The sequence below is a fragment of the Cimex lectularius genome, unplaced genomic scaffold (assembly GCF_000648675.2).
Source record: "Cimex lectularius strain Harlan isolate CLEC.00 unplaced genomic scaffold, Clec_2.1 scaffold113, whole genome shotgun sequence".
Classification (NCBI taxonomy): Eukaryota; Metazoa; Arthropoda; class Insecta; order Hemiptera; family Cimicidae; genus Cimex; species Cimex lectularius.
This window is the reverse complement of record NW_019392858.1, coordinates 512,408-528,610: the sequence shown is the minus strand read 5'-3', so window position 1 is coordinate 528,610 and position 16,203 is coordinate 512,408. Positions and strand designations below refer to the sequence as shown.

The 16,203-nt window shown below is 33.1% G+C and overlaps 1 protein-coding gene across 4 annotated transcripts in view; it reads left to right on the top strand.

Annotated features, from left to right (window-relative positions):
* Positions 1–16,203, top strand: part of LOC106669476 (forkhead box protein O) — a 163,831-nt gene that overhangs the window by 99,230 nt on the left and 48,398 nt on the right. The window contains exon 1 of one of the 4 annotated variants that reach the window (XM_024228752.1): positions 5,544–5,563. The exons of the other annotated variants lie outside the window; for them this stretch is intronic. The gene's annotated coding sequence lies outside the window, so the exon portion shown is untranslated. Of the gene's footprint in view, positions 1–5,543; positions 5,564–16,203 lie in introns of those variants that run through there. 4 annotated transcript variants of the gene reach the window in all.

The window sequence follows — 16,203 nt, the reverse complement described above, 5'->3', positions numbered from 1 at the left end:
TAACATCAAATATATAACAGAACAAGAAAAACCTTTTGCACTTACTTATTTTTAAGTCAAAAGTGTATAAACTTAAATTCTTTTATTTTCATGTTAACAGAAAATATTTTCACTTTTTTCTTCACCTTTTCATCTACGAAATTACTAGGCTAGTTTTATATAATATCACAGACAGTAAAAATAAAAACAATGACTAGTGTGAGGTTTTTCTCAGGTACGGTTTAGATCCTCTACAAGGAGGGAGCTTTTAACTAATTTTCTTTCTCTACAATCCAAATAAATAGTTGATAAATAAGAATATAAATACAATAAAATAAATAATTATATATATTTATATAAAGTTTACTAAAAACAATTAAGTCATCATGTATGGTCATAATTCAAAATCCCATTAGTAAGTGCAAAAATGTGGGTCTTGTTCTAATATGTATTTGATGTTAACTTCCGAAAGCTAGGGGAAGATATAAAATTTGCATAAGTTGGTCGATAAATCTACAAAACTTTAGAAGTAAAGTTCACAATATCTTACGAAACATCCATTACACTCGAGAACAGCGTCCATTACACACACACACACACACAAACGCACTTGATCAGGTTCTAAATGACAGAAGAAATCAGGGTTTTCTGGGCAAATGCATATAGTTTCACATTACCTAGCAGCTTAGTAAACTCCGGCCGTGTAAAAGTAAAAAAAAAAAACAACATTATTTTTGTTTTATTATCTGCAGATGTTTGTGGGTATTTTTTTGTTATCATCAGCCTACCAGCGATAGCCACAAACAGTATTTGTTTATGTTTAAAACAGTATTTATTCAGGTAGAAAAAAGTTCACAATAATTTACAAAATATTCCTTTACACTTGAGTAGCTACGTCGTACTGTGATTTAAAGACATATACTTACAGCGTAATTTTAATGTGAAAAAGTTATTAATTGGAATCAGAAACTAGGCGTTTCTGGGTAAATTAAAATATTTTTTAAAGTAATGTTTTAATGTTTTCTATATTTCTTTCCGAGCATAAGATATCGCCAGAATTGTGCCCGATTCTCCGGATAGTTTATCGTTACCTAGCAACATAGTTAACTTTTTATTCGTGTCGAAGATAAAGAAAACTATCTTTACTTGTTTTATTACCGGTCGATGTTTGTGGGCGAAAATAGTATTTCTTCCGGTAGGAAAACCTTAAGAAAAGTTCTTCATCTTACAAAAGATCCCTTTACACTTCAGTAGCTAAGTCGTATTATGAGAACAGAATAAGTCAGGGAATTTGAAATTCCGAGCTGTTCAGCGGGTCTGGAGGGACCACGAGATTTACTGCAATAATCGATTACTGAGATAAAGGCAAAGATTGGTCGGCGGGTGTGAAATACGAAATTCGTATGGGCCTGGCCCACCGCCAAGGAAGTGCAGGTAATGCAATCAGCAGTGGTCGCGGGGGAGAAGGATCCCCGATCCGTGGGCAGTGGCGTGGGCTAGGAAAGGGGTAACACGAGGATTGGGGCGGCACGTGGAGGACGGAGGGCGGCGAAGAGGGGTGAGTCGCCGGCAAGGCGCCACCCCCGCCGTCTCCAGCTCAACTCAGATCCGATCTACTGATTGTTCCATATATCCATACATTGGTTAGGGCCGGAAACCTCCCAACCAACATATTTCACTGCGGTTAATAACATGAAAATTTATTTGCACACCACCTCTGCCTCAAAGTTCGATGTTTTTTACGGCCCCACCTTTTTCTTTTTTTCAGTTGGGTTTTTATTATTCACTTCCTTCTGGAATTCAGGATGCGCTGTATTCACAGCTTCTGTCTATATAAATGCCGGATGCGTGTGAAACGTATAATATATGTGAACGAAATGAAATATATTTGCAAAAAGAAACAAAATCGACAAAAAAGTTTTTACTTTCCATGCTCCTTACATAACATAAAATCGTTCATTAGCCTTTATAGTATGCACTATATTATCTAATTGTCCTGATCTTGACAGGTTCCATTTCTCGGGTTATTTTAAATTGCGTCTTGTCCTAGAATAAAACTTTCAAGTCACTTAAGGTCTTCAATTAATTACGCAATCATATTCATACATATTTAGATACACACTTAATCGTACTAAGTTTCACTGAGGGAAAAGGACTCCTCTCTCTCTCTCTCTCTCTCTCTCTCTCTCTCTCTCTCTCTCTCTCTNCTCTCTCGCTCTCTCTCTCAAAATATACAAATGGACGTATGAATTGAAGATTATTGTGAGCACTGATTTATGTGTTTGAAATGATAATATAAATAATGAAGAAACGATTGACGACGTTCATTATGAGATAAGCTGTCGCTTTCAAGCTGAAAATCATATTGTATTGACATAATGTACAGCCTAATAAGATTTCCCAGGATGGTAAAAAAGGATATGCTTGAATTCGTATCTTGTATTACACTAAAAAAAAATAATTATCAATCTTGTTCTTATAACTTTAATAATGCAATTAATAGTTTTTAATTTTAAAAATTATAAAGTAATTAGATTTGGTTGATCATAAATGTAATTAACAGGTCATATAAATATATAAATGGGATTTGTTGAAGTTCGATAGCACTAAAGCACGTATTAATTATCAATCGTTAAATTATAAATTTAAATTAAATATGATGATGTTATTATTAAACGAGTGATTATATTATCTGATTAAACTTTTCTGTTTCAACCTATAGGAATTATTTTTTGTTTCATAGTTCATATAATAAATAATAAAGAACCTCATCAAAGACCATCGGAGAAAATTATTTCTTGATTGAGTCCTTCAAATTCGACAATTTTTGTAATTATTTCTTTTAAGTCAGTGACAAATACAAATTTGAAACGAAAAATTTCCTAAATGCAAAAAAATTACCTGTTTTTATACACTCAACGACAAAGAAAACAGACACAAGTATTTTTTTGTTTATTTCAAAATATATGTGTTTTATCGTTATATTAATTACAGTATATTTATTTTAATATAACGAATTAAGAAATTCATGAGTTTTAATAAAAAATATTTAGTTATGATGGCTTGAAAGAAAGTTGACCAAAACACCGGAAAATCATTTAGTGATAGATTAAAATGTAACTATCAATTCATTACCTTGTTTTGTTGTTAATAACGGGTATTACATCCTCTGTCCTCGTAGAAGGCCTTAAGTCTCCTAGGTTTTTCAACTAGGTTTTCGTCTAGTGAAACAGAATCCCATTCTTCGACAAGAGCGGTTTGAAGCTATTCAACGCTTGTTAGTGGCGGCGAACGATGTCTAACCCGTATCTTTATCCCGTCCCGCACGTGTTTTACAGGATTCACGTCAGGAGAATTTGCTGGTCATTTCATTGCGGTAACGGTCGACCAATACATGCATTAACACGAAGTTCTCTCTAATAAATGACCACCAGTTTCCAGAAGAACTTCTTCAATGTCCCTTAATGCAGCCAAAGATCCATTCTGTATGATAATCAGTTCAGTAGGGGCATGGACGTTGATTCTATCTCATACCGTAACGGCCTTCGAAAAGGCTGTGACTCATGCATGGTACATGCATTCTTTACTTCTTCTTTACAACCCGTCATCGGATTGCCACAAACCTAACCGGCACACATCTGTGAACAGAACAACCATCCCGTTGTTCAAACGTACAAGCGAGTTTGCGCTAGTCGCTGTTCTACTCGATACCTCTCCAATAACTGATACGGGAAGTCTAGAGACTAGACTATTTTCATGAAGCCTTCTGATGGCTGTTTTAGAGCTCACCAACATTACGGACCGATTGGAGTTAACTACCTATCAAGGAAGCCGTTAAGTGACGGTTCCGTAGTGCGTTAAGATCAATAAAACTTTCGTTTCTAGCCGTCGTTTATTGCGATCGACCTTCTCTTCGATCGAAACTTCCACTGGTCCTAAACCGCTGTAGACCATCGTGGAGCGCGCTACACCCAGGACTTGGGCTTTGTAACTGACTCCCGTCGTTGGCTAAAAGATCTGACCGGGCCAGATCTTCTCGACTTAAAAAATAAAAAAATAATTTTTTACTCAAATTTATTGTTTCATCAAAGAAACCATTAAAAAAAACCCAATTAAATCATTCGACAAGTTGGCTTTGGAAAGGTGAAATTGAACTGGTGTTCTTTATTTTTAATCTAAAGAGTGCAAAAGGATTAGTAACTCTTCATAAAGGTAAACAAAACGTTATTAATGTTGTGTTTGCGTTTTAAGTATACTATCTGTGTATATAGTTTTTATGGAAAATAAACAGATGAATACAAGTGTCCGGTTTTTGTTTTTGAACATAAAACCCTTTGAAAATAAAACAATTTCCTAATAATTATCTGTAAATATTTTTCTATGAATATTAGGTTTGTAATTTATATATTGCGAGTCTGTGATTCAAATGAAGATGAAGAAATAAACGAAAGGATTGCAAATTTCTATTTATCATCAAATAATCATTTTTCAATAAGAGCTGTTTACAAACATAAAATTGTATTTTAAAAGAGATAATGTGTGTAAATAAGTGTTTCTTTTTACAAGTGAACAAATAATGAATGTACGAACATTAAGTCGTTACGACACATAAGGATTTATCGCACTCGATTAACTATATGAAACCTTGTCAAGGAAAACACATTTGTTGTTGCATATCTGGTGGTGTGAATTGTCTTGATGTTTCATGTAATGCCACGTGCCCTCCCAAAGTTAAGGTAACATTCAGTTCTCATCACTACTATACTTTTTTCCTCTGGATTTTATATTTCATCAAGTCAGCACTAAAGAACCGGAAACGTCAAATTTCTTAACGGTTTACCAAATGATTCACCGCAGTCCAAGCAAATATCTGAAACCTTGTAAAAAAAGATACCCTCTGTAACCTATATTGTTTGATGATAATGGAGATAACGCATCTTTTTTCTCGCTAAAATGAAACATAAATAAAAACAAGTGTTTTTTTATGCTGATTATGAATGAAAATGAATTTACCATGCTAAATGGTAGGGTGGATAGTCATAATGTAACATAACACTACTTAACCGTAAACCGCGATTAATCTTACATTCCACTTTATATTGCGAGCTCTTTTAAATTAAAAGTGATGCAATTTTTCAACGGCTTTTATGTAGGTTTTAAAAGATAATATATCGTGTACGTATATTAATAAACACAATAATAGTACTAAAGAAAAAAAAAACGGTATGCGTTAAGAACATGGAAAATAAATACCATAAATTGATATATAATACAGAAAATAATCCTTTCTTATCCAAGGTAATTAGGAAGCTGTACTGAAAACGAATAAATACCAATATTTATTTATTTCTAATTATTCTTAAGGTATATAGGGGAGATTGGTTATAATGATATATAACATGTACATAAGGCCCAGCTAAAATAATGAGCTATTAAATTAAAGTAAATTACATTGAAATGAAGTAAAATTATATTTAACACACACACACACACACACACACACACACACACACACACACACACANATCAGTTTATGTTTTTTGATTTTAATTTAGTTAAAGGTACATTGTACACAACACACACAGTAAGTGTTTCTGTTTGTGCATGCACAAGAATTTTGGTTAATTTTTCCTTTTAGTATTTTTCTTATTCTTATTGTAAGCATTTTATAATTTGTGATTGGGAATTTATTTTAAAAAAATATAATTTGGGATTAAGCATTGATCTTTTTTTATAATTTGTATTACAATATATTTAGGTTAGAAGATAAATCTTTTTGTTCTATTTATTCATGATTCACTGAGCTACGATCCTCCGACTATAAAAAAGTCGAATAATCACCACAAACTAAAACGTATAATTGCAAATTCATGCTAAAAGAATATGATACCTAAATCAATACCAAGGAAAATATAGATAGGAAGAGCAAAATTCTGATGCAGAAGCAATAAAAATTTAGGGAATCCCAAATAAGTGACCGGAATGCAAGATTTCACAAAAAGATCACGAAAATATTTTTTAAAAAGTTGAAAAAATAAAACACGATTAAATTTACAATCTTGCAATTAATCCAGGAGGATAAAATAATTAATATAATGTATGAGAACTATTCGAATTGAAAAAGTTTAGGTCGCTCTTTTCTAAACCCAAAGAAAGTACTCTACAAATGGTAATCTTCATCAAGCCCATTCGATTTTATTCCAAAACGGCGAAAACAATTTGAAAATCGGTTCGGAAAATCGTTAGATATCGTTAATAAATTGTTGAAAATGCTGTTATTGGTCAATGTCTTGAATATTTATTTCAATTTTTAGTATATGTACCGCCGAAGCGAGTACAATATTTCAATTTTTAAAACACTGGATCACCTTTATTTGCAACGGTTCACAATTTTTGTACTTAATTTACGATGTATTGAAGTAAGGCGATTTTTTGTAGAAATTCTTCCTTCTTAGAATATTAAGGTAGAAGTAGATTAAGGATCTAGCCGAGAACGAACAGTCACACTATCTTATATCCTCCAAGTTTGTGGTGGAATTTAAATTTTCATAAACTTTTGTTTTTAAATATCTCCTTCCAGGAAAAAAAAAACTGCTTTTAAGTAGTATAAACCAAATAGAAAAAGCTAGCCAAATTTTTTTAACCGATTTTGATATAGTTTTCGCTGTCTCATCCAACCGAATGGACTTGAATAATTCTGCATACGAAAATTACGATATAGGTTATCATTTGCAAATCAATAAATCGTTTTTCAACTTTTTAAAGAAATCAGAAAAAATGGAAAGTAGAAATGTTACTAAGTGTAATATTTGAAAATAAAGTAAGTTCCTTTCATAGTAGGTGCTGATATGCATTTGAAAGAGTATATAATGTGATAATATGTTGATCAAAACTGTAACCGTTTCAAATGTTTATGAATGAAACGTGAGTAAAACAAAATAATTCAACTTGTTTGCAAAAGCACAATACTGGTTTCTGTGCTCAGTTGTATATAAATTCATTGAAAAATTTCAACGTTTAATTTGCAAATAAATATAGAATTGTTCCTCGTTTTGGTTGATTTGTTGAGTGGCATATACTGACAATCCATATATGTATTTAGTAGTCATAATTGACCGTATTAATTGTTAAAATCAATTATAGTTCAATTATTTCTATAGTTTATATTATTATCCCGCTCGTGACGCTGTTCTTCATCTCGACCAAGACCGTAGATAAAAAAAAATGTTTTCATGGAGTCTTATGCTTTTATTTCATAAACACCTTGTAGATTTTTGATGAACTCCGATTATCCTTTTTTATTTAGAGAGGTTAGAGATCTATTATTGCTAAAGACTTAAATAACCTAACCATCCCTAAAGACTTATAAAATGATGGTTGTTTATTGCCATATTTCTATAAATATCGTAAGTTTAGTAATTTTGCAAATATGGAGAATTTTTAAAAGGAAATTTATGTTTTTGTTTCTTAACAAGTCATTATTTTATGTATTATTTGCTTCGAAATGGAAAATACTGCGATAAAAAGTTACTTACATCCAGAGTTTGTTTTGACTTAATTTTGATGAAATAATATAGTTTTTTCTCTCGCCATATCATGACGATTGTACTACTTACTTCCTCTCAAGTTTCAATCAGAGGTGTTGAAAGTACAGAGTGAGAAAGAGAGAGCTAATGCTTTAATTTTATTCCAGACTGTCTTTTTGTCTTGAGATAAGATTTAATTACACAAAATGTTGAAACTGGGCGTATTTTATTGGTGCGCAGGTCCTCGTACATTGGAAAGTTTCGAAGTTAATCTTATCAACCAAGATTGTTACATATCCTCACATTTTTGTTTTTATCCCGACCTCTGTTATACGCTTTGAGAATATTGATATTTACATCCTGTCACTATTTTAGGTAAAGTCAATTATTCATTTTTTTTGTGTATATTTCATTCCCCCTCGGCTGCATTCTCATTATGCAGTGTATAAAAGTATTTTTAACATTGCTACAATCAATAAGACCTAAAATGCAAAAATGTTTGGTGCTTTTAACCTCTCTATATAAGATTTTCTTGCACTCCAAGATTAAAGAGGTTGCCTTCAGTTTGTTTCACTCTAAGATCATTAATGTTGCCTTTGAAGATTATTCAATATAATTTGAATTATGATCAAATAGTTTTGATAATCACATCAATATATTTTTTATTGTTTTGAAATCATTAAGGAGCGTTTATTTCGCTCTATGTCAGTCTTTGTTTTCTTACGGTCCCTTAGAATGAGAATGGGGTACACTAGTAATTATATATTGCGTCAGTTCAATGTTGCATATAGAACACCTAAAAATAATATTAATAAGCCATCGCGTTAAAGTACTCAATGTTCAAAGAAGTAAAGGCACATACAATGTTACGCAATTATTCATATCATAAGTAGTGATTCATTTCTTTTATGTTGGTAAATGTGAAAATTACTTTTATCATGATTATAATACAAACATTTTTTATGAAGTCTAATATTAAAATACCTCATTATGTCACGTACTTACATGAAAGACTTGCTGAAATGATAACACTTAACGCCGCTAAAAAAATTTCTGTTCAACTCGATTTTAATGATTTAAATAAAATAAAACAATCATATTCAAAGCTTAACGTTAACAAACTTTCTCTAGATTTGAGACAATAATTTTCATAATCAAGCATACATACTAATATATGTAAGATACAACTATTAAAAGTATGAAACAGAAATTACAGATATTAAATGTATTGTTATCACTTCGGTTAAACGTAACCTAAAGAATTATTTAAATATAATCAAAAGAAAATCAGGTATAATAAAAAAACGAGTTTAGTCATGTATTACAGTACCTCATTTTGTTAGTAAGTGGCCTGAGATTATAATGTATTTCTTTATTTATATAACATATCTAGTCTTATAAGGAAGCTTATTAGAGGACAGGCTAAACAATAGAAAATTGTAAAAATTTCAATCTATTGTTTATTATTATAGTATTATTAGAAATGTACTGCTGTCCTATATCCGTCCTCCATCGACCCTCTCGACGTGCCCTTCGGATAGACACCACCAGCTGGAGAGTCTGGCAAAACGATGGTTGTTGTTTAGGTACCCGAACTTCATAGGTCTGGAGGATAATGAAAAGCTAGAACGTCCCAACCTCCGAACTTAACCTTCCCAATCCGGCCCTCTGACGTTAAAAATTCAATAAAAACACATGATAAAAGAACGCAGCAGCGTCGGTGTGCCGGATCGACAAAGAAGGTCTTAAATATCAAGGTATGCGACACAAGGACACTGACTTTTGTGCCACAGCCCGCATATGTTACGATAATCGCGCAACGAGTATCTGGTCCCATCTGGTCCCCTGTTCCAATCGTTTGTTGAGGGTGAATGTATTTATTGGCGTGAATGTGAAATTTGAGAGGGCCGATATATTAAGTACCCATCGACTCGCAATTAGGTTAGTTATCACGCGATAGAGGAATATTGAGTACTCCATCTCAATGAGAGAATGGCAAGTAAATAGGAAAGAATGTATTTAAGAGTGAGTAATAGTGTGAATGAGATACTGCTTGCGTTAGCTGCTGAAATGACCTAGTTGCTGACAGCACTCGAGCCCAACCTAGGTGGCTGGATGGACAATACCGAGGTCTGATCCCGGACTGCCAACACCCGGGGTGTACACGCGTGTATATACATACACATCTGTAATACAAAACGGTTGTTATTTAAGTACCCGGACATTCTGGAGAAATATTTAGCTGTGGGTGTTTTGTTAACGAAGTTGCCATTTATGGAATATAGCGATTTACGAAAGTTGATTGTCTGAGGTTTGGTAGCATTATTGAAGCAAAAAGCCCACAATTATGACGTAAATGTCTGGAAAAGGAACGAAGCCCGGAAAATTAGGCTTTTTTGAACGTTTTCACGCGAAATCCGCTTCGAATACGACTTACCGCGAGTGGGAAGAAAAGCGTAGGTGATCTACGGGGGTTGTGGTTTTGAAGATCTATTTCCCTCATGTGAACGGCCTTAAATTGAGCAGCCTTGATCATGATTTAATCTCCAAGACTTGAAACCGCTTGTTCAACTTGGTAATTGTTAACGTCTGAGCAACTTAAAACGTTCATATAAGGTGTAATCTAGTTTAATAACAATACGTTGTTTCGTTCTGCGCGGAAATACATTAACTTGCGGGCGCGAATCTTCTCTCTCTGTTCTATTTATGTATCTATTTAATTTTATATATAATAAAGGCAAAGAATACACCACTGAATTAATTTGAGAACATAAGAATAATTAACAAATAACGTAAGAACTTTCCACAGAAATCACCCAAACATTGAAGATGGCGAAATGCCGAAACACTAATGAAATAGCAAAAACCAGCGAGAATAGGCAATGAAAAGTAACTATCAAACAGTATGAAAGAATAAGTTTAATAAAGAAAATTTTATTTAATAAAATAACCTAGGCTGAATTTACTGATTGTAAATTGTAATTCGGCAACAAATCTATTATCGATAGATCAGAATTTGGAAAAAAAGTATTTCTTTCATTTTAGCAACCCGTATTACTAAGGGCTGACAACTTTTCCCTATTAAAAAAAAAAATTAAAATTAACAATCATGAATAGTATTTAGAATCATGAGTATTACATGCTTACCCATTATTTTTGGAGTGAATCGACCAGGTTTCGATCCTTCTGTTCTGCCTACCTTTGCAGTATTGGCCAGACACTATTCGGCATTTATTTGTGTTGACACCTCACCCTGCTTATATCCGTGAAAGTGGCGAATTTCCGAAATGCGCGTGACAGACGGAGGATACAGAGTGCACTTTTACCTGTAATGTTAAAAACGACAAATAACAGTTAATAACTACTTACATGACCATATATTTTTTATATATTTTCTCAGGCCCTTACATAAAAACATCGTAATTACTTCAATTTCAATTGCAGTGTATATTAACATATGAACATGTTTATGCATAATGTATGCATATAAAGCTCTTTTTCAATGCTCCATTAGAAAAAGGTTAAAAAATTAATCATCTTTTACTTACAAGGTTTGCAATATCGAGAAATGCAAGATTAATCTGGTATCATTACGATGTGAATACGTAAGTTAGGCTTATGCTTTGCGCTAATGTATTGACTCAACAATTTCTCAGGTAAATTTATCTTTAGTAGCAAAAATACGATTATTTATTTTTAATTCCAGTGCGAAAAATCGCTATTCAGCTTTATTGTCATAAAACGATGGAGGCTGAAAATATAATATTACACGTGATATTTTTTCAGATTTTGTATTTTTTCATTTTTATTGTCATGTTATCTACATTAATGACACAATTGTGATCTTTTGTAGTCGATGGTGAACACACTCGTTTTCCTCTTCATTTGTCATTGACTTACAAATTAATCTAGATGATTTAATATAATATATCGTGTGTAATCTAGTGTTACAGTTCTTTGCGATGTAGGCGGAGACGATCTTCGAAGAAATTTGAAACCATTAAAAACATAATTATGTCCATCTGTATTTAAAAGATTGTTTTGCCCTGCTGATGACCTTAAAATAGGTTTAAAGCTTGGCAGGAACAATTGAATTTGTGTTTTTTTCATCCAGACAGTACCGAGATCCAGTTTATTTGTGAGTAACAAGTAGTGATACATCTAACACTTTAAGCATAATGTATTGTATATATTAGTGATAAGGGATGGTTAGGGCTTTCTTTGGTTTCTGGTTTAAAGAAGGGTAAAGCTCCCGGTTACAACAGGGGTAAGTTAGAGTCTATTAATTTACACCCGATATTGTAAAGAAATATTATTCTAATTTTTTAATTACGTCGAATTCTCGTTATTCGCCTTCCCAAAATCACTCCGAATGAAATGATTTTTATAGAGATTAATGTAGACCAATTATTTTAATGTATCTTCATACTTCATTTTAACTAAACCTTCAAACTGATTACCGACTTCGCAAAATAATAGCTCTTGATGTCGTTAATCGTGGTAAATTGTGGTTTGAGCGTTGGAATAGTTTGTGTAGAGATCTTTCATGTAATTGATCATTTTATATAATTAAAGTGATTAAGTGGCCTTCGCTGCTTAAGGAAATCATTGGAAAACTAAGTGTCAAATTCGGTGTAGAAATTCGTGAGATCTACCTCGCGATTTTTTATTCTACCTGTACGAACTGTACCAATATGATTTTAGTACGTTTAACCTAGCAAAGGACAGGTTCGTCATTGTTCGAGTTAAGGTGGTTATTCAAAATCAGGATTTCGGCGTAATCTCAGTGGTGCATTTTTTACCTACAGAAAATGTAATGTTTGTTACGCAATGACCGTGTCAAAGAATGCACAATTATTGCAAATTGCACTTTCTTATCGGGGATTCGGCTTCCGTATTTAAATTTTTTTAAATTAAGTAAGACCTAGTTTATAGAGTTTTTTCTTAGGATTTCAGAAATTTAATTAATTATGCGCGCTATGCTTGGACTATCGCCAACCGTAGACATTAGAATTTAATTTTTGAATATTTTAAATCTTTTTTGTCCTAAATAGCTGGCCGTAGTAATTTTATCATTTATATCTTTTGTAAGTAAATTAAACGAAGAAAAAAAAAGGTTTATAATATTTGTAAGATCTAATGTAATTATTAAAAGTTTATTAATAATGGTAGTTAATCCATATATGTTTAGCAGTAATAATTGACCTATTAATTATTTCAATTAATTATACTTTACGTTATAGCCGAAGGTCGTGGGTTCAATTCCCGCTCTTGACACTAACCTTTTCGTCTCGCCAAGACTGTAGATAAAAAGTACAATAATGAAAATAATTTTATGTTTAGTTTATGATTGGATGTTTTAATTTTTTTTTTTCAGCGTAGACGTAAAATGTAAATGACGTAAAAATTGAGTGAAATGTAAATCGACCTCCGGCCGACGGCCCCCCGTGCCGAACATTTCTTTAAATTATATATTATATAATCTTTATAACATTTTTGCATTAAACTACATATTATTATTGATAACTTATTTACTCTGGGTTATTTTAACTTTTGGGACGCCATTTTTTAAAATGAAAACCTCACCCAGTCACTTAACGCCATCCATAACACAGACAAATATATAGTAGTTTTATCGTGGCCGAGTGGTATCCGACTTGTATATGCTTCACTAGCGGTTCTAATGGTTCGAATCCTGGCAGAGCCCATAACTTTTAAATTGATTATAATGGAAAAATGTAAAATCCCCTCGTCCGTGACACCCAACGAGTAATTGGACGTTAAGCTCTCCTGTAGGACAGGAATTACATTACTTTTTTACTTTTACATAATAAAATATTATTATTTTGAATTTACCAATATTTTATCTTAAAGAGTGTTATTACTTAAGGGATCTTATTTAATCTACATGTTCGAACTACAGGTGCTGAAAGTAAATAATTAATGGCATGTGACCCAAAAGTTATATTGTCTCATTGATTTTTCAGGTACATTTGAATAAATTTTTTGCAATAGCTCAGGGCGCTCTATAATATTGTTCAATAATTTATATAAAAATATATCACGTATATCTTTTCCTTGTTAAGGGAATCAATTTTCAAAGCGGCTCTTATTTCTCCTATGCTGCAATTATTTAAATTTATGTGTGACTTACAGGCTAAAAATCCTAATAATCTATATCGAAATTTTTCAAGTTTATCGTGTTTCAAATAGCATGGAGAACAGACTGGAGAGTTAAATTCTAAAATATATTTCTTTAAAGAAAATAAATTCGTAGGCGTTCCTTTTTAAGAACTAGCAATTTTAATGCTTTATTTGTAATTCCATCCATATAACCAACAGAAGATAGAGAAGTGCCTTATAAAAAGAAAATACTACATTAAGAACAGTTAAAATTGTAATGTAGAATAAATGGGTCATAAATCCATTATGGTTGTAGCCACAGTATTTTATATTATAAATCAATTATATTATAAATCACAACATTACAATTAGCACCAAAGTCTTGATTGATATATTCCTCCAAAGCTTAACAAAAGAACGGAGTGTTTTTTCGTTGATTTTTTACATTATAATATTAAGGTTAATTTCAATCAAATCAAGATAGTCAAAATATACACTGACAGGTGAAAAATTCTACCAACTTGTAACATAACTTAATTTGTATATATTTTAATATATTAATCAAAGTTTCACGTTTTTTAACGTTTAATCATTGAGGCTCTCTAAAAAAATAAAAAAGTGAATTTTTAAGTAAAATGAAAAATAAAAAAGAGATAAAATTTGTTTTAGTTAGATTTTTAATTAATTTAGGTTTTTAGTTGAGATAAAAAAGTCAATGGCACGAGCGGGATTCGAACCCACGATCTTCGGCTAGATACGCAGCTGCTCTACCACTTGAGCTATCGTGACTTCGATCCACTCGGACACTAACTTCCCATCTCAACCCCACCTTTCGAATTTGACTTTTCACTTTTTTATCTCAACTAAAAACCTTAATTAATTGTAATATATTAATTGGTCAAGCGGACCACGAAATTAGTGAATTTAATAGATTTTTAATTAACATTTCAATATCGTGTATTTCTCCTCTTGCTTTAATTATATCTCGAAGACACCTCGGCATATTTTCTACCAAACTGGAAATGTCTTTTTTCTGGAGGTTGGCCCATTCTTCACGATGTGTCTTCTCAAGATTGTGGCCTATTTCAGGAAGTGCCTGATCTTACTAGTTGAGGTTATCCCGTAAATGTTCGATGGGGTTCAAGTCTGGGGAACGGGCTGGCCCCTGATGTTATGTTGCTGAAGGTACGTTTGTACTTGTGGACGGGCATTATCGTTCATTAGAATAGGATTGTCACTGATTTCATCGAGGATAGCCAACGCATGATGTTCCAAAATTTCATCCACATAACGATTGGCCGTCAAAGACTATGTGTGACTCTCCATTGAAATTCCCGCCCACACCATCACTGAGCTACGTAAAAAAGGTCGGCTCTAGGAAAAATTATAGGCTTTGTACCTTTTCGCCTTCTCCACAGTCTTTCACAGCCATCTGGAGATCGTAGAGCAAATCTGCACTCATCGTTAAAAAGTACATCGGACCAATCGTCCAAAGACTGGTGTTTTTGTGTTCTCGAGGAAATGCGACCCGTGCAACTCTGTGAGTTCTGGTCAGTTCTGGTCCTCATGGGCCGAAAAGTCATCAGTTCATACTGATTTAATCTTCTTCGAGCAGTTCGTTCAGAAATTTGGACACCTCGAACTTCTTGGAGCTGATAATCGCTTATGTCCGTTTCGCAAATTCTGAAAGTCAAAAAACGGTCATGCTGTGGTTCTGTTACCTATGGGTGTCCTGAACCGGGCCTTCTATGGAGGGTCCCAGTTTTTCGAAATCATCTAACGGCTTCTCGCAGTGTTCCGTAGGGAACTCCGATGGCAATAGCCGCATACCTGATGGAACGTCCATCATCAATAAGTGCCACACCATGCGCAACATCCTCAGCACTAAGTGGCATTTTTAAGTTTAAAAATTGAAATTAAGAAAACATAGATGAAAACTAAACGGTTTATCGCTTCAGAATTCAAATGAGACGGAATAAACATGTTAAATTCCGTAAAAAGTAAACTTGAAAAATCCTTTTTTGGATTAAGGATTAAGTGTGTTTACCTCTAATTGATATCCCCAATTTGAAAGATAGCAGAAACAAATATTAATTGGTAAAAAGAATGGTACAAATTAAGGGGAGAATTTTCTTTTATCGAGAAAATGAAAAAAAAATCAATTAACACATTGCATAAGCTGTTACGACATTTTTCGTTTTACTATCTTCATTTGTTGTTCATGTTGTAAAAAGGAAATTAGGACAAGAAACCGTGTATACCACCGTCATTGCCTAAACGAGAAAGGAATGCAGATTTTGTCAATTTTTCTTCTCTAGAGTTTGGATCGGCCAGACATTTGGGGTTGAGCGTCCGTGGCGACCGGGGTGGATTTCTGTTTGGCAAGATGTAAGTAGTCGAGTCGGTGAAAGAGGGCGGGACAGTATATCAGTGGGACAGTCGAGTGCTTTACATAAGAAAACTTATCTAAGTGTAAGGTAGTTTGATATATGGTATTGTGGTGTGCGGCGGCAGGTTCGGGAGTTATTAGCCGAGCCAGCGACGTCCCTGCTTTATGACTTGTAAGGAAATAGTG